This window comes from Cetorhinus maximus, chromosome 8, assembly GCF_964194155.1.
Source record: "Cetorhinus maximus chromosome 8, sCetMax3.hap1.1, whole genome shotgun sequence".
Taxonomy (NCBI): domain Eukaryota; kingdom Metazoa; phylum Chordata; class Chondrichthyes; order Lamniformes; family Cetorhinidae; genus Cetorhinus; species Cetorhinus maximus.
In genome coordinates, this window is record NC_135886.1 from 88,085,132 (window position 1) to 88,107,946 (window position 22,815).

Here is a 22,815-nt window from a genome sequence, read left to right on the forward strand (position 1 = left end):
ATGCACAATGTATTATTGTTAGAACTATCCATTTACAATGACTGAATGAATCAACAAGTGTGGCAGTAATGGATCGGTACCCTAGGGTTTGTCAGCAGTTGAGAGGTGTTGAACATGGCAGGACAATGGAGCAAGCAGGGAGGGGTGGGGAGGTGGGGTGTTCAAGAGTCAAGAGGTAGTAGGGAAAGGTATCTGTAAGTCGCAGCTCCATGGGAACATTTGAAAGATGATCATGGGATCTGTAGACAGTGGCATGGCTCCTGTGGAGCACTGAGAAGGGGCTGGAATCTAGTGTTAATTGGATAAATGAATGTTAAGTATATACAGGGGTCAGGGGAGGGGTACTTGTGCAAATATAGTTGACGCTGATGGTGGGTTATAAAGAAGCTATACATTTGTTGGGTTTCACTTTTGTGAATCAGTCGAAGACTGAGAAAAGATTGATTTCTGCTTTCCTCCTTCACCAACTGGCAGTAAGAAGTTTAACATTTGTGAACATTAGAAAGAGGATCTCATGGTCTAAGATCCAAGTATTGAGATAAATATGGAGATCAAGGGAGTATTGAAAGATGAACTGAGGATTGACAGCATTGAGGGGGAGCCTAATCTATCCCCTAGCCTCTTTTCCCAGTTAGCAGTTCAGAGCCTAATCTAAAGCTAGTAACTACAGTATCCAATGTACTTTTGCTGCTGAAAACTGATTTTGGGACAATTATATTGGGGATTTGGAGTTGGCAGTAGTGGAACCCTTTGCATCGCAACAAACTTTTGTTCTCTTCCACTGCCTATCGCACTCTATTTGGCTCTCATTCTTTTTTTGCTTTCTCCCATAAACAAACATTCCCTTTCTCTGTCTACTCCTGTCTGCCAATTTCTCTCTGTTTTTCTCTTCCCCATCTCTCTTCTTGCTCTCATTCTTTCTCTCTTTCAGTTTATCACTATTTCCTTTCCTCACTCACTTTCACTTTCCTTCACCTACACCAGTTTTACTGTTAGTTGGAAAAATGATAACCTCCAAATCCTCTAATATGAGCTCCATATGTTTTTTCCATTCTTGCCAAGTTTTTATTGAAACATGTACAATTATCCACAGTCTTTTGAGTTTTCTTTTCATTAAAAATGCTGACCATGTCTGAAAAGGACGTGTGAAGCCAGCATGTAGAGAGATGGGGATTTACAGTGAGGAAAAACAACATTCTTTGTTTATAATTGCAAATAACAGGAGGACAGATTTTGTTTGTCCTTCTGTGAGGTAACATCTATGTACTTCAATTCAACAATGGGCAATTATTAAAATGTAATCATTACTGGAAGAAAAAAATGGAATAGTTTGCTTTCCAGGGTGTTGGAATCTTGGAATTATGAAAAGGTATAGATCAGAGGGAGGCCAATCTGGGGAAATAAAATAATTCTAAATATTTGGCTGTTTTCATGCAGTTGCCCTTTGCGCAAACCTAAGTCCATTCATTATCATTTAAAAATTACTGTCTCTAAAATTGTATAATCTACCATGTTCATAATTAGCTCATACAGCTAATGCAATCTAATAAAAAATATGTAATTATATAGCCATGGGGCAATTAGGAATCCATAAGAACACATACAATAGTGTATGTTTGCTAAAGGCATAAAATCAAGAGGCAAAAATAAGGACTGTGAATGGCTCAGAAAGACATTGAGGTTACTGGAATGGGAAGACAGATATGGAACTTAATGCAGTTAAGTCTAAGGGCAGAAATTTTAGGTCAGCATGCAGGCGCACACCTGACCCGATTGGACATGAAATCGCGCGAGATGACGTTGGGGAAGTGTCCCAACATCATCCCGTGCTCACATGATATTTCGGTCGGCGGGTGTGCAGCAAAGTCGGAAGCACGCCTGCCAATAATTAAGAGGCCAGTTAGTGTAATTAAAGTTGCAATTGTCACCGATTTTTTATGGCCCGTCCAACCTTGTGGATGGGTGATTCGGCCAGGTGGACTTTGCATTTTTCATGAAACCTCATCCAAGGGCAGGATGAGGTTTCCGTTATTAAATTTAAAAAAATCTATGGATAGCATTTTTATTATGTATATGTTCAAGTACCTGATTGTCATGCTTGGACATTTTTTTTCTGATTTTAAAAACTTTATTTAATTGTTCTCAAGTTTTCAGCTCCCTGTGGCAAGCTCTCTACCTTCAGGGAGTTTTCATTCAGCACTCACACGTGCCCACACTTACGTAATCACCAGCCCTCTTCCCACTCCCACCTCGGCAGCGCTGAGCTTTTCAGCGTGTGTTTCACTCTGGCTGACCGTTAATTGGCCAGGCAGCATGAAATCGTGATCAGGGGCTGATCGCGGTCAGCGGTCCATTCCCCGGCCGATCCCAAGCCCGCCAATCATGTCTGCCTGCCGACCTAAAAATCTGCCCTAAGATAACGGTGTTAGAGGTTGGGGGGAGGGGTATAGTTTCCATTTTGGGCACATTTGGCAATCATGGTGCAAATTATGTGCAAAATTGTGCTAGTTTTCTGAATTGAATATTTTTGTCCAGGTTTCCACTCAAAAGGATCTGCACATCTCCAAATGCAAAACTCTTCCATGAACCAGCATAATTGAGCAGGACTTTAGAATGCAATTTTTAAAAAAATGCATTATAAGTATCCCTTGATGTATTTAAGGGCAATCTGCTGTAGTTTTATTAATACAGCTGAAAATGGATTTTTCACAAAAAATAAGCAATTTTAATGGGAATGTCTAATCTACCATCTGTGGGTAAGCAAAATTTTACAAAACCAAAAATAACTTAAAATTATCCAGCACTATTTATTAGGTTCATTGATGTACAGTAGCTAGTTTCTTACTTTTTTCCCCCAAATATTTAAAAGCTTTTAAAACGTATCTGGTATTCCCTGGTGCCTATATAAAAAAGATTAACATTGGAGCTACCTCGGAAGTTCACAAGCAGATGCAGTTAGTGCAAGTTCACCATGGCGATTCACTTGATCTGAGGGCATGGCCTGTTTAGTAGGTGGGGCCTTTTGTCAGTATGATTTTTTTAAATCACTGCAAAAGATTACAAAATTTGATTTGCATTGAACGGAACTTGTGTTTGAAATTCTGGGGTCTCTTGTGATGGTTTGGCTATTTTGGGGCAAACTGTGCTTGACACACCTATCCCAATGTATTTTGGGAAAAAATAAACAAAGGAAGGGTGCGGATGAACAAATAGGTCTAGTTGTTTAGATACATAATTCCTTGATGGTATGAATACATGTAGATAAAGCCATAGGAAAGATCTATAGAACTTGAGGCTTCTTACTTAGGGGGTATGAGAGTTAAGTAATGATGAATTTGTACAAAACATTATTTCACCCAAAGTTAGATTATTTTGTGCAGCTTCAGACACTATTATAGAAAAAACATTAAAACCAGAGTGTATGGTACAGATTCACCAGGATGATGCCAGAGATGGGAATTATAAGGAGAGACATGAAATACCAGGGCTAGTTCCAAGAGTAGAGAAGGCTGAGAGAAAATTTAAAAAGATGTTCTTAGAAACACAGTGGTTTTTGAAAGATTGAATATGGAAATGTTTCCTCTAGTAATGGAGTGACTGACAAAAGGGTCATCAATTTAATATTGTCACGGTGTGTGGAGAAAGGTTACATTTCTTTACCCGGAGGATCATTAGACACTTTGCCACAGGGAGAGACCACAGCATCTTTTAAGGGGTAATTTAATAAATATTTGAACCATGCCACAGGGGAGAGAGACAAGGGCAGTGACATTAGTTTTGGATTGCCTTAGCAAAGAGCCGGTATGTATACAGTGGATTGAATGGCTTCCTTTACCTGCTGTACACTGAATGTTTCTATTTATGAATGATAAAAAATAGTCTTGCATCCATTAAATCTAATCCAGGCTACAAGCACTAGATTAGATTCTCATTAATTTGCACACATTTAGGGTGGGATTTTCAGATCTGCTGAAAGTCAATGGGCTGTTGGCTGGGCCGTCAAATATCCCGTGGCGGGTCCCGCCATGACAAGGCTGGAAAATCCGGGCCTTATGAAGCTATTCTTGTTCATACATGAGAAGAGAATTAAACTAATGTGTTTAACATTACAGCTACTTTTTGATTTACAGTAGAACCTGTTCAATTGCAACTGCTCAGAATGATGGCCCAAAATTAAACCAGAATTTCTAAACAACAAAAGCAACAAAAACCTGGGATGGTTTAGCATACAACAATCCTTATTGGTGTAAATGTTGTTAAACGTCATTGAATAACGGTGAATGCAGTATAAAATAACATCTTGCAAAGGCAAATATTCTTCCTAGGGCGCCATTGCCATTTGATATCTTTGGCTTTCAACAAGCAGCCATCAAGGGAGATTTTCTGAGCTCTTTTGTGCTTAAACCAACTAAGCAGGGCTTCTGTGTCATTGTTCCTCTTCCTTTCATGCTTCTATTTCCCATTCCAATTCTCGTTGCTTACCCAGACCTTCAAGATGCACACATTCCTTTTCAAAAATCTAGAAACCTGAGATTCAGAAATGCTATTTTTCCTTTATGAAGAACTTTTGAATCTTCAATTCCTTGTTTGCTTTTCTTGTTGAAATATTTGGAAATGTGACATCCATAAATGTTGTCGCAACAAAGCAAATCTTTCACAATTGGAAATATAAGGGAGAAAATGGGACCTTTAGAAATGTTTGTGTTAAAATAGGAATTCCAATAAGCGATTTGGAAATAATCAGGAAAGACTGTGATATATTCAGGAGTAAAAGCATTTTTTTTACTCATGATAACAACTGTTTCTGAGTACAGACTTGTATTTTAATGGACCAGAAAAAGTAAGCAGATAATTCTTAGTGCAAAGGCAACAGTGGAGTGTCAGGAGTTAGTGCATCTAGTAGTATTTGAAATGCCAGATAATTTGAATCAAACATCTTTAAATTAAAGGAAGTGAAATGTGGTGAATGGTACTAGTAGAAGTCTTGCACCTTGAACATGTCCATCACTCTAAGCTATCCAATTAAAGTGTTGCACCTTGTTATAAAACTATCTTAAAATGTGCTAAAGCAAGTCTATCGTTATCTTTCTGACCTAAATCTTGAAATTTACCAGCAGCTACAATTATCTGGATTTACTGACATTGTCCAGTTTCCCCAAAGCAGATATTGAAATTGAAGGGAGAAGTCCCATTTAAGCAGAGCCCCATCTTAGCAGCTAAACATCATAATGGTGCTACGGAGTACAGGTTACCCATGATCATGCTGCTAGTATATAGAACAGAAATGTTCAGGCTGAGGACACAGAACAGGACGGTCCTCTGCAATTGAAGTGCAAGATTAAGTAACTTTGTATTATCTAACCTCAGGGCCAATTTAAAAAATGCTCACTTTCAGAGAGGTGCTTTCTCCATAAATAATCAGGGAATCATGGACAAACTGTCCACCAAGTCCTATTCATTAACTTTATGGACAGAAAATTTTGGGTAACGAGCTATGATTTCCCATTATGTGTAAGTCAGTGGCTCACATTTATAATTTATGGAACACATAACCTTCTGATACCACACTATTAACATAGGAAAAGTTGCAAACTTATAAATTTTTACCCACTATTGTATTAAATAGATGGGGAAGCCCTTGGACAGAATTTTGCTCTTGACAAGTGGGCTTGGCTGGGGCAGGCAGGGGCGATCAGAAAGCTGACCACCACCCACGATTGGCATCGCACCGCGATTTCACACTGGTGGGCCAATTAAGGCCCGCCCAGCATGAAACACAAATGGCAGCACTTAAAGCTGCTTGTGCGGGAGGTGGAGGTGAATGCGAGCTGGCCGAGCGCGAACTTGATGCATGCGCGCGAGTTAGTGCTGCATAATCTCCCTGAGGCATGGAGCTGCCTCAGGGAAATGAAGAGATATGTAAAAAAAAAGAAAAAAGTATATAACAAAACATGTCCTCACACGTGACTCTGTCTTGAGCAGGGACATGTTACTAATAAAAAAATTAAAATTTTTATTTGCTTTTGGAAACCTCATCCCAACCGTGGATGAGGTGTCCAAAAAAATGCAAAGGTCGCTTGGCTTTTTCATCTGCCCACCAACCATTAGGCTGGACAGGCAGCAAAAAATTTATGTTAATTGATAACTTAATGGCCTTAACAGGCCTTTTAATTGTTGGCGAGCGCACTGCCAACTCTGGCGCGTGCCCGCCGACTGAAATATCACGCGACTGCACGTTGACGTCGGCATGCTCAGCCGGTGTTAACGTGCGTCATTTCACGCTCAATCGGGTCGGGCACACGCCCGTTCACGGAGCAAAAATTTCTGCCCTTTGTAATTGTGCAGCACAACATGAATTAGAGTTTCACGTTAACTAGCACCCTATTTTTTTTAAGTGTGTGTTGGTATGAATGCATTACACCATGTACCATCTTGAGGTGTTATTTTACTTTATTTTTTGTGAAAAAGGAAGTGTTAAAATGCTAAATAGTAAGACCATAAGACATAGGAGCAGAAGTAGGCCATTCAGACCATTGAGTCTGCTCCACCAGTCAATGAGATCATGGCTGATCTGATAATCTTCAACTCCACTTTCCTGCCTTGTCCCCATAACCCTTGATCCCCTTACTGATTAAAAATCCGTCTATCCCAGCCTTGAATATACTTAACGACCCAGCCTCTACAGCCCTCTGTGATAAAGAATTCCACAGATTCACTCCCTCTGAGAGAAGAAATTCCTCCCCATCCCTGTCTTAAATGGGTGCCCCCTGAATCTGAGATTACGCCCTCTGGTCCTAGGCTCTCCCATAAACTCTCAGCATCTACTCTGCCAAGCCCCCTAAGAATCTTATATGTTTCAATAAGGTTGCCTTTTGTTCTTCATCAGGCCCAACTTACTCAACCTTTCCTCATAAGAAAATCCCTGCATCATCTCCAGGATCAACCTAGTAAACTTTCTCTGGACTGCCTCCAATGCCAGGATATCTTTCCTTAGATAAGGAGACCAAAACTATTCACAGTATTCTAGGTGTGGTCTAACTAGTGCCTTTTATAGTTTTAGCAAGACTTCCCTATTTTTATACTCCATTCCCTTTGAAATAAAGGCCATTTGCCTTCCCTATTATCTGCTGAACTTTTATGGTAGCTTTCTTGTGATTCATTCAATGGGACCCCCAAATCCCTCTGTGATGCAGGTTTCTGCAGTCTTTCTCCATTTAAATAATATTCAGCTCCTTTATTCTTTCATTCAAAGTACATAACCTCACATTTTCCCACATTATATTCCATCTGTCAAGTTTTTGCCTGCTCACTGAACCTGTCTATATCCCTCCATAGACTTTTTGTGTTATCCTCACATTTGCCTTCCCACCTATTTTTGTGTCATCCGCAAACTTGGCTACATTCACTTCCCTCTACCAAGTCATTAATATATATTGTAAATAATTGAGGCCCCAGCACTGATCCCTGTGGCACTCCACTAGTTACAGGTTGCCATCCTGAAGATGCTCCCCTTATCCCAACTCTCTGTCTTAGTTAGCCAATCCTCTATCCATGCTAATATACTCTCCCCAACACTATGGGCTCTTATCTTATTAAGCAGCCATATATGCGATACCTTATCGAATGCCTTTTGAAAATCCAAATATATTACATCTACTGGTTCCCCTTTATCTATCCTGCTTGTTACCTCCTTAAAGAATTCTAATAAATTTGTCAGGCATGATGTCCCCTTCATGATGCCATGCTGACTCTGCTTGATTATAATATGTATTTTTAAATGCTCTACTATCGCATCCTTTATAATAGACTCTAATATTTTCCCAATGACAGATGTTAAGCTAACTGGCCTATATTTTTTGTCTCCCTACCTTTTTGAATAAGAGTGTTACATTGGCAGTTTTCCAATCCTCTGGGACTTTTGCAGAATCAAATGCTAAATAATGCTAAATTGAATAAGATTTCAAAAAGCTCTTTTGCGTCTGCAAGCCAACTTTTTTTTTGCTAGCCTCATGGCAAAATGGCTTCTCATAAAACTGAAATGCATCATGCCTTTCACCCAAAAGTCCTAAATTATTGCAAATTGAAAATTAAATATTAAAAAGAATATATAAAGCCATAATAGACGTGATGCCAATGTTCCATGTACAAATGAAAGATGTTATGTTGTGGTAATTGTCTGAGCATACTTCCTTAGCTTTAACAAAATAAGTTCAGTGGCATTTGATTGTAATCCTCTGATCCCTCCTTCACAGTATATTTCCAAAGATGGCAGGGAAAAAAGAAAAAAAGATTTCTGTTATGTCAGATAATGTGCACTTATAGTGTAAAGGCAGATTTAGGTATGAAACAGCTGTTGTACAATTCCTTTTTATGATCATCAGTTTTGACTGCAGCGCAGATGATGTGACAGATAGTGGGTGATTTTTATTATCAGCAAACACCGATAATAAAATTACTGACATAACCTCCTTTGAACTCCAAAAAGTCACTTAAACATTACTTTCTTCACAAATGAAAGAGTAGCTATAATTCATCATAACTCAGTGTAATGTTTCTCATATTCACTTGGTATTGCTTTTAAATTTTGATTCTTCTACAAGGTGTCACATGATGTAATTTAATTAGTTAAGATACAGGTATGAATCATGAATTACATTGCTGTGCTCCTATACTTACAAGAACTCCTAGGTTGAACAGGGAATCAATATCTACTTTTGAAATTGGCCCAAAAAGCACACAAATTAATATCCTTTAGGGTCCAAAGGCAAAATCCTTCATGGTCCTTTTATTTCAAATCCCTCTATGGCCTTGCTCTACTTTCAGTGACCTTTTCCAGCATTTTTCCAATCCAGTGTTTTCCAGCTCTGCTCAACCATCTGAAATCAGCATTTAGTGACAACACAAGTGAATCTGGAAATCTTTTGCAAAACCGCTTTAATCTGCTAGATAGCTCTCCCTGCCCTCAGAAATCTGAAGAAACTGCTCTTTAACCTTCCCTTTCATCCCTGCTTTTATCTGTTTGGTTTAAACTTTACCGGGTTGCCAACTCCTGCTTGAATCGAATAGTTGAGTACTTACCAAAGGCTGACACTGCTGCTCAGTCCTGTTAAAGTGTTGTTTTGCAGGAGCTGCCATCCTTGTGGTGAAATGCTAAACTGTATGTTGCTTCAGGTGGACATTACAGATCCCATGGCACTCTTTGAAGAACAGCGATGAGCTCTCCAAGTCTCCCATCTACATTTGTCAAATAATATCACAAAGAAATCACTGGACATCTCACAGAAGTTTGTAGGATGTCATAGCATGCAAAATGTTTGGCATGGATACCTGTGTGATAACAGTCATTACAAATCAAAGTAATTTAATTTATATGAAAAGCTTCTGGAACAGTCTGCAGCCTTTGACCACACCATCCTCCCTCAGCACCTCTCAACTGTCACCCAGTTTGGTGGACCTGCTCTCACCTGGGTTCATTCTTACCTACCTAATTGCAGCCAGAGATTCACCATTAAGGGGCGGAATTTTCCGTGCCTGTTGGCATCGGCGCCATGGCAGGCATGAGCGGACAATATGGCAGGAAGGCCAAAAATCGATTTCACAACGTCATGAAACCAGTTTGCAATTGTCCGCAACGTCCGTCAATGGTGGCCGCCTTTCCCAATCCGGATGTAGGGAACTTCATTTTAATACATCTGCATATCATTATAAGCCCTACTCGCCGGAATCATGCCCCCCACACTGGATCATCCGGGCAAGTCAGCATGATTGCACACCTATGTATTTCACAACCGAACATAAGAAACGTGCACCTGGCGAACTGCACTTCACTTGGGGCTTTGAGGCTTGTTTGCCTAGCTTGCTTTATGCAGCACTCATGGTCATCAGCACCAGTCTTCGTAGGCAGCACCATATCACTTTTAGAGGGGCTCACGGGCAGGTCTCTACTTACGAGCCATAAGGCAAGGGTGGCTTTTCAACAGCTGCAGGGCTATGGATTGCTTGGGGAGGTGGGAAAAGTGGCTTCAGGCATGGGAAGAGGCTGCAGGGCTAGAAAAGCACTGGGGATGGGAGGTATCCCAGGATGTGTGTGAGGGTACATGTTGATCTGTACAAGTGGCCTCGAGAGGGCCAGCGGGTAAAACGTTCTTTTTCCTGCCCACTACCGCATTCAGCCCAAATCTGGGATGATTCTGCCCAATGACTCCTCTTCCCATTCCTGTACCACTACCTCTGAGGAAGTAGTCTCCAGAGCAGATGAGGCTAGATGGAGATGTGAGGATGTGTGTGCCAGAGTGACTGATGATGTGCCTTGAGCTGGCAGTAAGTGAGATGCATGTGAGGGTGTGAGTTTAGAATGATGAGATGGTTGCCTTATCCTGGCAGTACGGATGAGATCATTCATCCTTTTTCTGCACTGGATGGCAAACCTCTTCTGTGCAGTGTTGGCACTGATCACCTCTGCCACTGCCTCCCAAGCTGGAGTGGTGACACTGATGGGTTTCCTGCAGCCACAGTAGGGGTAGAGGACATTGCAGCAGGCTCCAAAGGTGCCCAGAAGGCGTCCCAGGGATGCATCACTGAATCGGGGAGCTGCAGTCTTCTTGGCTTTGGGGGCCATGTTTTCTGTGCAGCATTACTGGGCTGGAAGCAGTGAGAGGTGTGTGTGTGGCTGCATTTTAAATATGGCACCCGCCATAAGGAAATGGCAAGGTGATGGCGTAGCGGGTGAATTGGAGTCTGCTCACCAGTGAAACGGTGTGTTTCCCAGGGATGCATGATTAATGAGACGGGATTGGGACAATACGACATGAAAACCCCCTAATGTGGCCAGGGGGGGTAAAACATTCTTTTCCCACCCACTACCGGTGCAAATCTGGGATTATTCCACCCAATGACTTCTCTTCCCATTCCTGTATCATTACCTCTGGTGTCCCCCTAACCTTGGGCTCCCCTTCATCTCACAACCCTCCCAGATATCTGTACTCTAATTTTGGCCTCTTGAGTATCCTTGATTTTAATCGCTCCACTATTGGTGGCCCTGTCTTCAGCTGCCTGGGGCCCAAGCTCTGGAATTCCCTCTGTAAACCCCTCCACCTTTTCACTCCACTCTCCTCCTTTAAGACACTCTGTAAAACCTACCTCTGACTAATCTTCCCTAACATCTCCTTATGTGACTGATTGTCATATTTTCTTTCATAAAGTCTCTGTGAAATGTCTTGGGTTTTTTATTATACTAAAGGTGCTATATATATATATATATATATATATATATACACGAGTTGTTGTTGTCTTTGAGAGCTGTGATAGGCACTGGATAAATCCAAGTCTTATTTTTGATATGTATCTTTCATCTTGTAAAATGGTTTGGATTTGTTTTAAAATGGTGAGTACTTTATAAATCTGAGTTGCTGGTGCTATTTTCCCACTTCCAGCTGATTACAAATCAACTTGCATTCCAGAAATGGAAGCTGTTTGCCAAGCAATGTCACGGTTGATTAAATGTTTAAGATGCAGTTAACCGGTTGTTTTTCTTTTCTACTTAGCAAAATATCACATTGTTTTGAGACACTTCTTGGGCCTTTTCATTTTTGGCTATATGCAATATTTAACAGTAAAAAAAAAATGCATTATTAAGGAAAACTCTGTCCAAGATCTGGACGCATAGCAATTGGCTTAGGGAAAATTCATTGTACATATTATACTATCAAAATATTTCTAACATTTTGAGTCCTTTTAACCTACTGCATTTGCACTGGGAAGGTAGTTTTTTTCCTAATGTGGGTTGAGGGAGCAAGAATGGCACGTTTTGATGACAAAACACAGGAGATCCTGATCAATAAAGGGCAAGAAAAAGAGGACTGTCCTGTATATAACAAGAAGGCACCTCCCTCAAAAAAGATTCAGTTAGCAAGCTTAAGAAGAGATTGCTGACAGGAAGCACAGCACCCAGAGAATTTAGATACAAGTCATGAAAAAGATAGCTGACCAGAAGAATATTGCAAAAGTAGAACAGGGATACCTTTCAAAGTATGCATGCACTGGAGCCAGAGAGAAACAAACAGTGATGCACAACTGAAACTGTTGCATCCATCTGAATGACACATGTTGACTTAATATCAGACAGGATGGAGAATTGTATAATACTGTCTGTGGTATCTAAAATAGTGATTGTTCAAGGCTTTTTCATTGCTGGCAAAATAAGTTGCACAGTCAAATGGTGATGTACTGTTCTCTGAACTTGCATTGAGCACCATTGGAACAATGCAGCAGGCCAAGGACATAAAGTGGCAGAATGAGAGTAAGGTGCAGAATTAAAATGGCAGGAAAATGGAAGCTCTGGGTCACACATGCAGATAGAATTGAGGTGCTCCACAAAGCAACCACCCAAGCTCCGTTTGGTCTCCCAGTGTAGAGCAACCACATTGAGTAGCGAAAACAGTATAGTAAGTTGAAAGAAGCACACATAAATCACTGTTTCACACAGAAGGAGTTTTGGGGGCCTTGGACAGTGAGGAGAGGAAGGTAAAAGGGCAGGTGTTGCATCACATGCACTTGCATGGAAAGATGTGTTTGGCAGTGTCACCATGCTTGTAATGACGGAGGGTGATCAGTTGCATGTGACGGCTGGTGGGGTGGAAGGTGAGGATAAGGTAAACCCATAGTTCAGGGAGGAAGGGGAAGTGGTGGAGGTAGAAGTGCGGGTAATGGGGCAGACATGGTTGAGGGTCCTGTTTACCATTGTGCAGGGGAGTTGTCGGTTGAAGAAAAAGGAAGACAATCGGAAGTGCTCATACGATAGGTTGCATCACCAGAACACATGTGATGAGGGCACGGAAACTGGAAGAATAAAATGGAGTCCTTATAGAAAGCAAGGTTTTGAGGAAGTATTGTTGAGGTGGCTGTGGGAGTTACTCAACTTGTAGTGAATATCAGTTGATAATCTATCCCCAGAAATGGAGACAGAAAAGTCAAGGAAGATAGGGGAGTTATCAGATATGGGCCATGTGATGGTGAGAGAAGGATGGAAATTGGAAGCAAAGCTGATGATATTTTGCAGTTCAGGATGAGAGCAGGTGACAGCACCGACACAGTCATCAATGTACTGAGAAAAAAGGGAAGGGAAGGGACCAGATTGGGACTGGAATAAGGAATGTTCCACATGTCCCATAAAAAGGCAGGCAAAGCCAGGACCCATGTAGGTACTCATAGTAATGCTTTTTTATTTGGAGGAAGTGAGATGGGTTAAAGAATTTCTTCAATATGAGAACAAGTTCAGCCAAGTGAAGGAGGGTGGTGATGGTTGATAGGAACTGGTTGGGGTTCCATTCAAAGAGGAAGCAGAGAACCCTCGGACCTTCCTGGTGAAGGATGGAGGTGTAGAGAGATTGGCTGTCCATGTTAAAGAAGAGATGGTTAGGACCAAGAAACTGGAAAATTTTAAATGACTGAGGGCATCAAAAAGGTCACGGATATAGATGAGAAGAGACTGAAAAAAGTGGGCTGAAAAATAAAGTCACAATAGGAAGAAATTTCAGCAGGACAGGAACACGCTGAAACAATAGTCTACCAGGGCAGTCCAGTTTATGGATAGTGGGAAGCAGGCAGAAGTGGACTATTTGGGGTTGGAAGACCGAAGTAGCAGGTTGTGGAGAGAAGATCTCCAGAGGTGATGAGGTCAATGACAGACCTAGAGATCGTGGCTTTATGCTCGGTGGTGGGATCATGGTCCAGGGCGAAGTGTCTGAGAGTTGGCATTTGGCCTTTGCAAATAGAGGTTAGTTCACCAGACAACAACAGCACCACCCTTATCAGCATATTTGATGACAAAAGATCAGGAAGGTCCTGGCCAAAGAAATGGGCACTAAGGCAAAGACAACAGAAGAAGAGCTCAGCTTTGTGCTGAGATCAAAATTCATTTGAGGTGGGGATGTAAGGGGGTGAAGCTGTTTCAGATCCACCCATGATTACAAATATCTCCTAGATATTCAGAGTTCCTTTAACTGATGTTCTCGCTGCACCCTGAGATCCACGCTCAGTGCCATGTACTCCCACGTGCACTCCCTTGGTGTCTCAATTCAGCAGCACCAACTCACCCTATCTCAAAGCTGTCCTGGTCTGCAGTTTTATTTCATCCTTTGTCTTCTCTGACTCTCTTAAATACAAAAGCTTATTTTATTCCTATCAGGTGTGAAGGATCTCAAACGTCAATAACTTGTGGATACCAGTACTCCTCCAGATTTTTCTAACACTTCACTTCCCTCTGCATCCCTCCCTTCTAATCTTATCTCTTGCCAGGTATTCAGGTTACCCTCCAGCCTTTCTCTGTCTGACTCTGAGTGATCTGACCTTATCAAAGGGCTCAGCTTTATACCGTCTCCTCCTCTTTCAGCATTCCAAAGGGACCATTCCCTCTGGGACACCCTGTTCCATGACTCACTCACCTCCAACATTCCCTTCCCTTCCCACCGCACTTTTCCATGCAAGAGTAGGAGATGCAATACCTCCTCTCCCTTCCCCATCCCAGGCTCCAAATATTCCTTCCAGGTAAAACAAGTTACATGTACTTATTTCAATTTAGTGTACTGCATTCACCGCTCACAATACAGTCTACTCTACACTGAGGAGACCCAACACAGATTGGGTGACCATTTTGTGTAACAACTCTGTCTAGTCCGCAAGCATGATCTTCTGGTCACCTGTCATTATGATTCGCTACCTTGCTCCCACGCTGACCTCTCTGCTTCATTCCCATGCAGTGCTCAAACCAATCTTGAGGAACAACATCTCATCTTTTGATTAGGCACTTTACAGTCTTCTGGACTGAACATTGAGTTCAACAATTTCAAACAGCAATCTCTTCTCCCATTTTTTTCCCCTTTTTCTTTGTATGCTTCAGTTTTAATCTTGTTTTTCTCTTGTTTTCGCTTTCCATCGGCAGCTGTTCATCATTCTGCCATTCACATCTGCTCTAGATATGTTTTGTTTCTTTACTTGTCCCATTACCCCTCTCTTTGGCCTTTCACCATCAACATTTTTGCCATTTAATTGCCCCTATCTTCCACCCTACCACAGACCTCACCTTTTGTTCTTTTTCCACTCTCTCCCTTTCACTTGCTTAAAACCTATTACATTTCTAATCTTTCCCAGTTCCGCTGAAAGGTCACGGATCTGAAACATTAACTGTTTCTCCTTTCACAGGTGTTGTCTGAATGGCTGAATATTTCTAACATTTTCTGTTTTTTTTTAAATCCTGGTGCTTGGATGTTTTTCAAATACTTTGCTCTTGTTCCACCATATAATAACTATGTCACGAGTACTTTATTGGACTATATTTAATTCAGGTAGAAGACACCTGTGTTTAAAAATGGCTGCTGAAGGCTTACTCCATTATACTAGAACTTTGGGGAAGTAACCAAGTGCCCCCTAAAAAGAAGACAGGACTTTATGGTTCCTCTTTCATACCAAGCCAATTAAATGCTGCAACTCTTATCATAAACTTCCTATAAATTGTTAATTTAGCACGCAGAAAAAGTCAAATCACTGAAATCTCATTCTTTGAGTCTCCTCGCGAAGAATATTTTTCAAGGTCAAGCAATCTTCCATTTTGATTATTATGAATGTTTAGGTTCTTGTCTCTTGAAACATTCTGCCATCAAAAACGTAGCTGGAAAGAAACAAAATAAGTAACAACTATCTTTGATAAAGAGCTGTGTTTACCCCTGAAGAGAGGGGAACCCAACGAGGCTCCAGGGTTTGAGTTCTTCACATTGCAACATTAAATATTGCTGCAGATTGGCCTGCAGTAACCTAACACTTGATAATTTTTTTTTATTCATTCATGGGATGTGGGCTTCGCTGGCTGGGCCAGCATTTATTGCCCATCCCTAGTTGCCTTTGAGAAGGTGGTGGCAAGCTGCCTTCTTGAACCGCTGCAGTCCCTGTGGTGTAGCTAGGGAGTTAGGAAGGGAGTTCCAGGATTTTGACCCAGCGACAGTGAAGGAACGACAATACATTTCCAAGTCAGGATGGTGAGTGACTTGGAGGGGAACTTTAAGGTGGTGGTATTCCCATCTATCTGCTGCCCCTGTCCTTCTAGGTGGTAGTGGTCGTGGGTTTGGAAGGTGCTGTCCAAGGAGCCTTGGTGAATTCCTGCAGTGCATCTTGTAGATGGTACACACTGCTGCTACTGTGCATCGGTGGTGGAGGGAGTGAATGTTTGTGGATGTGGTGCTAATCCAGCGGACTGCTTTGTCCTGGATGGTGTCCAGCTTCTTCAGTGTTGTAGGAGCTGCACTCATTCAGGCAAGTAGGGAGTATTCCATCACACTCCTGACCTGTGCCTTGTAGATGAAGGACAGGCTTTGGGGAGTCAGAAGGTGAGTTACTTGTCGCATGATTCTTAGCCTCTGACCTGCTGTTGTAGCCACAGTATTTATATAGCTAGTCCAGTTCATTTTCTGGTCAATGGTAACCCCCAGGATGTTGATAGAGGGGGATTCAGTGATAGTAATGCCATTGAACATCAAGGGGCAATGATTGGATTCTCTCTTGTTGGAGATGGCCTGACACTTGTGTGGCATGAATGTTACTTGCCACTTGTCAGCCCAAGACTGGATATTGTCCAGGTCTTGTTGCATTTGGACATGGGCTTCTTCAGTATCTGAGGAGATGCGAACAGTGCTGAACATTGTGCAATCATCAGCGAACATCCCCACTTCTGACCTTATGATGGAAGGAGGTCATTGATGAAGCATCTGAAGATGGTTGGGCCTAGGACACTACCCTGAGGAACTCCTGCAGTGATGTCCTGGAACTGAGATGACTGACCTCCAACAACCACAACCATCTTCCTTTGTGCCAAGTATGACTCCAACCAGCAGAGAATTTTCCCTCTGATTCCCATTGACTCCAGTTTTGCTAGGGATCCTTGATGCAACACTCTGTCAAATGCTGACTTGATGTCAAGGGCAGTCACTCTCACCTCACCTCAGGAGTTCAGCTGTTTTGTCCATGTTTGAATTAATGCTGTGATGAGGATAGGAGCTGAGTGGCCCTGGCGGAACCCAAACTGGGCATCAGTGTGCAGGTTATTGCTAAGTAAGTGCTGCTTGAAAGCACTGTTGATGACCCCTTCCATTACTTTACTGATGTTGGAGAGTAGACTGATGGGGTGGTAATTGACTGGGTTGGATTTGTCCTGCTCCTTGTGTACAGGACACACCCGGGCAATTTTCCACATAGCCGGGTAAATTCCAGTGTTGTAGCTGGAACATCTTGACTAGGGGCATGGCAAGTTCTGGAGCACAAGTCTTCAGTACTATTGCCGGAATGTTGTCAGGGCCCATAGCCTTTGCAGTATCCAGTGCTTTCAGCCATTTCTTGATATCACGTGGAGTGAATCACATTGGCTGAAAACTGGCATCTGTGAAACTGGGGACCTCTGGAGGAGGCCAAGATGGATTAGCCACTCAGCACTTCTGGCTGAAGATCATTGCAAATGCTTCAGCCTTATCTTTTGCACTGCTGTGCTGGGCTCCTCCATCATTGAGGATGGGAATATTTGTGGAGCCACCTCCTCCAGTGAGTTGTTTAATTGTCCACCACCATTCATGACTGGATGTGGCAGGACTGCAGAGCTTGGATCTAATCTGTTGGTTGTGGGATCGCTTAGCTCTGTCTATCACTTGTTGCTTATGCTGTTTGGCACGCAAGTAGTCCTGTTTTATAGCTTCACCAGGTTGACACCTTATTTTTAGGTATGCCTGGTGCTGCTCCTGGCATGTCCTCCTGCACTCTTCATTGAACCAGGGTTGATCCCTTGGCTTGATGGTAATTGTAGAGTGGGGGATATGCCAGGCCAGGGGATTACAGATTGTGTTTGAGTACAATTGTGTTGCTGCTGCTGCTGATGGCCCACAGCACCTCATGGATGCCCCGTCTTGAGTTGCTAGATCTGTTCGAAATCTATTCCATTTAGCACGGTGGTGGTGCCACACAACATGATGGAGGGTATCCTCAATGTGAAGGTGGGACTTCGTCTCCACAATGACTGTGTGGTGGTTACTCCTACCAATACTATCATGAACAGATGCATCTGCGGAGGCAGGTTGGTGAGGATGAGATCAAGTATGTTTTTCCCTCTTGTTGGTTCCCTCACCACCTGCTGCAGACCCAGTCTAGCAGCTATGTCCTTTAGGACTCGGCCAGTAGTGGTGCTACTGAGCCACACTTGTTGATGGACATTTAAGTACCCCACCCACAGAACATTCTGTGCCCTTGCCACCCTCAGTGCTTCCTCCAAGTGATGTTCAACATAGTGGAGCACTGATTCATCAGCTGAGGGAGGGCAGTATGTGGTAATCAGCAGGAGATTTCCTTGCCCATGTTTAACCTGATGCTATGAGACTTCATGGGGTCCAGAGTCAATGTTGAGGACTCCGAGGGCAACTCCCTCCCGACTGTATACCACTGCGCTGCCACCTCTGCTCGGCCTGTCCTGCCGGTGGGACAGGACATATCCAGGTGGAGTCTGGAACATTATCTGTCAGGTATGATTCTGTGAGGATGAGCATGTCAGGCTTTTGCTTGACTAGTCTGTGAGACAGCTCTCCCACTTTTGGCACTAGCCCCCTGATGTTAGTAAGGAGGGCTTTGTAGGGTAAACAGTGCTGCTATTGTCGTTTCTGGTGCCTTGATGCCGGGTGGTCCGTCCAGTTTCATTCCTTTTTTGTGTCTTTGTAACGGTTTGTTACAACTGAGTGGTTTGCTAGGACATTTCAGAGGGCAGTTAAGATTCAACCACATTGCTGTGGGTCTGGGGTCACATGTAGGCCAGGTAAGGACAACAGATTTCCTTCCCTGAAGGACATTAGTGAACCAGGTGAGTTTTTTAACAACAATTGACAATGGTTTCATGGTCGTCATTACACCGTTAATTCCAGATTTTTATTGAACTCAAATTCCATCACCTGTCGTGGTGGGATTCAAACCTGGGTCCCCAGAGCATTACCCTGGGTCTCTGGGTTACTAGTCCAGTGACAATACCACTACACCATCACCCCCACCTGATGTTACACATATATTTTCAAAATGGCAAGATATCTTGTCGTGACTGTTAATTGTAGAAGATTGATTGAGTCAAATGGAGTTAAAATGCTCCTGTGGAAGTTTTAACTGGCCTCCTATTGAATTAGTACAGACACCAGGAACTCTGAGCAGCTTGATTGATGCTCACCATCCAGAAAAGGCAGCCAAGAGCATTTGGCCAACATTGTTATCGAAGGTTGATTGTACAAAAGGCAGGGTATTTATTCTTATTATGCATTCTTTATGGAATTAAATTAAGGAATATTTTCTACACATTGAGCCTCCATTGACTGTTAGGTTAGGAGATTAAATGCTCCGCTTGAAACCTGAAAATGAGGCTTTTTCCTAATATATTAACAAATAGACACCAAGAAAGGAAAAATACTGCAACTTAAAAGCATAGTCTGACTGACCTCTTACTCAGTGAATGTATGCATTGAATGATTGAGCCATGCAGGCGAGAAGAGTCCCAATTAATTTATCAGGTCCCAACTGAGAGAGCAGTAGATAGAATTTGCTCCATGGTTAGTGAAGAGGAAATTGTCCTGGCTCCCCACTCCTTATTATTATCCAGTGATACCCTGCTGTAAGTATGTATGTAAGGATGTTAGGTAATGACCTGACTTAAATCTGATGCCTTATTCCATTAACTTTGCCTACATCACTCATTTCACATGAATTATGGGTGCCTGTTAGGTCACCATGTTACTTGTATTAATTGATACATACAGATGGAGGCCATTGATTGGATGGTTACACGAGCATATATAAAGAGACATTTCTAATACGAATGGAGTTAGGAGATACCTGTAATGTTTCACTCTATTCCAAGAAAATAGCAACTTTGGATTCTCCCTTCACCAACTGGCCATTCGCCGTATAACACACCAGAGGGTGCCTGCCATTCTTACAGCCATTTCCAGCATTGAATGAATGGCTTCAGGAGAGGAGCAGAGAAAAGAAAAATAATTGAAGGCTTTTGGCAAAAAAAAAGCCAAGTGTAAAAAAAAAAGGCATGAGTTTGAGTTATTAAAAGATCATCTTGAGGGGGTTTTGTTATTCAAAATAAAAGTCTGCTTCGTTTGAACTTCTATTTAATTCAAATTAAGATCAGTTGTTTCAAGTGCTTAGTTCAGAGGGATAGCTTGACATTCAAATTCTTTAAAGTACAAACCATTTAGTAGCTTTAAGCTGTTTCATTTTGAACCGCATACTCAAATACTGAGACATATAGTAGTACTATTTGTTTTAGACTGGCCCACAAATAAAGCAGGTGCATGTCTTCTACCCCTAGGCAGTAGTATTCCTCAGAAAATGTAAAACACTGGAAGCAACTGGGAAAATTCAAATAAAGACAACTCCTTGTGCAGTTACATAATTAGCAGCCTGCTATATATTGTTGTTATCCCCTTTCCTCTACTTTTTCATGGAAATCCCAAATTACTGTAGTTTCTTGGTTTTCAGTATTTTTGTAAAGTTGTTGATTTTTTGTGAACTTGTTTTTCCAGGATTTGGTTGGCACACTGAGCTTGCGTGGCTGTCTTTCAGGATGATATATTCATAAAATGTATTTTCATATATTAAAATGCCATACTTGGCATTGCTACCTTTTTGTCAATTGTGAAAAGTCAGATGCAGGAGAGGTAGAAAGTGGCATAATGGGTTGGATTCTCAGCCCAGAAATTGCTGTTAGGAACACAGGAACTGGAGAAGTCCATTCAGCCCATCGAGCCTGCTCCGCCATTCTATATGATCATGCCTGATCGAACACTTCAATGCCTTTTACCCACACTATCCCCATAACCCTTTACATTATTGTTAATCAGAAATCTATCAATCTTTACCTTAAATATACTCAATGACTGAGCTTCTGCAGCCCTCTGGGGTAGAGAGCTCCAAAGATTCACAACCCTCTGAGTAAATAAATTTCTCCTCATCTCAGTCCTAAGTGGCTTCCCCCATTTTTTGAAATTGTGTCCCCTGGCTCTAGACTCCCCAACCAGGGGAAACACCTTACCTGCATCTACCCTGTCTATTCCTTCAAGTATTTTGTAGGTATTGCATGTTGCATGTTTCAGGGGAAGAAGGAACCTGCATTTATTTAGTGCCTTTCACAAACTTGGCACGTCCTAAAGCACTACACAAACAATGAAGTACTTTTGAAATATCATCATTGTTGCAACATAAATAAATGCAGCAGCCGATTTGCACACAAGGTCCCACTAGCAGTAATGAAATACATGACTAGATACTCTGGGGAATCTAGAACACAAGGTCACCATGTCAGAATAATGGGTTGGCCATTTAGAACCAGGATAAGGAAAAATGTCTTCACTCAGGTGAAATGAATCTTTAGAATTCTTTATCCTGGAGAGTGGATGCTCAGTTACTGAGTGTGTTCAAGACAAAGACCGATAGATTTTTGGGTACTAAGGGAATTAAGAGAAATGGGGATAGTGCAGAAGGTGCAGTTGAGGGAGAAGATCAGCCATAGTCTAGTGGAATAGTGGACAAAGGGCTAAATGGATTACTCTACCTCCTACTTCTTATTTTCATATGAATGTGTTTTATGTTAGTTGAGGAAAAAATATTGGCCCAGATAACAGGAGAACTCCACTGGTCATTTTCAGATTTTTCTATGGTTTGGAAAATACCTTCAATTAATGTTTCATCGGAAAGATGGCACCTCTGATAGTGCAGCATTCCCTTAGTAATACTCTGACTTAGATTGCGTATTCACTTTTCTCGAATGATGTCCAAACCTATGATATTCTGGTTTAGACAATACAAGTGCTACTATTGACTCAAGGTCGATATTCCAGGGCTTATTCGTGAATTAACAATGTCAATGTCAATATGGGCTACATCTTCCACACAATCAGCCAGACAATGACAATTGAGAAATGCTGTTCCTCTTAATCAGCTGTGAACTGCATTTAGGAGGCAATATAACTGCTGAACACTTGGTGGGACAGAGTCAAATTAGTGTAGCATTGGATATAATGAGTGAGGGAAGGCATAATTACTGACCAGGTGCTGGAAATCCTACTGCAAAGAATTGGGGATGGGAGGCTGACATTGTATGCGACTGATCACCTCCTTTTCTGCAGAAACATCCAGTGCACTAGGAATGTTAATTGGTGGGAAACTCCCCTTGGTCATCTATTACAGTCCTGGACATGGCTCATTTTCATATGTGGTTTTTACAATGCACTGACCAAATAGTTCAGGGACAACTTGAATCACCACAGTCCATCAGTGAAACATTGCAAGCTCCAACAACTTAGCCCTTCCACAAGAGAATCATGACTGGAACAAAGCACCAGACCAACTGCCAAACACTATACAATGGAGGAAATAAATGTGGGGCTGGATTTTATGGTTTCCGGCAGGGTGAGGGTGGCAGAACAGGAAGTGAGTGTTCATCTCACATCTGCCCCACTATCTCAGCACAGCGAGTCAAGTGTTGGATGGCCAATTAGCAGCTGCCCAGCGGGAAGGCAGCCAATTTGCATTGGGAAGGGGGGAGGGGCTCCGTGCCCAATCAGATACCTAAGCTGGTATGTCAGGCAGGAGAGGGGTTATACTGTGAACTGGAAGTCGGTCACAGCCACCACATTAAAGGCACCCTGCTCTCTCACTCTCTCCTTATTTGATATGGCAGCCTAAAAATGTTGAATAAATAAAGGATAGTAACATGCAAATGCTGCCACCTTCAGCATCAGACTC

General features: G+C 42.1%; 1 protein-coding gene across 1 annotated transcript in view; it reads left to right on the forward strand.

Annotated features, from left to right (window-relative positions):
• Window positions 1–22,815, forward strand: part of pcdh11 (protocadherin 11) — a 749,887-nt gene that overhangs the window by 613,369 nt on the left and 113,703 nt on the right. The window lies entirely within an intron of this gene.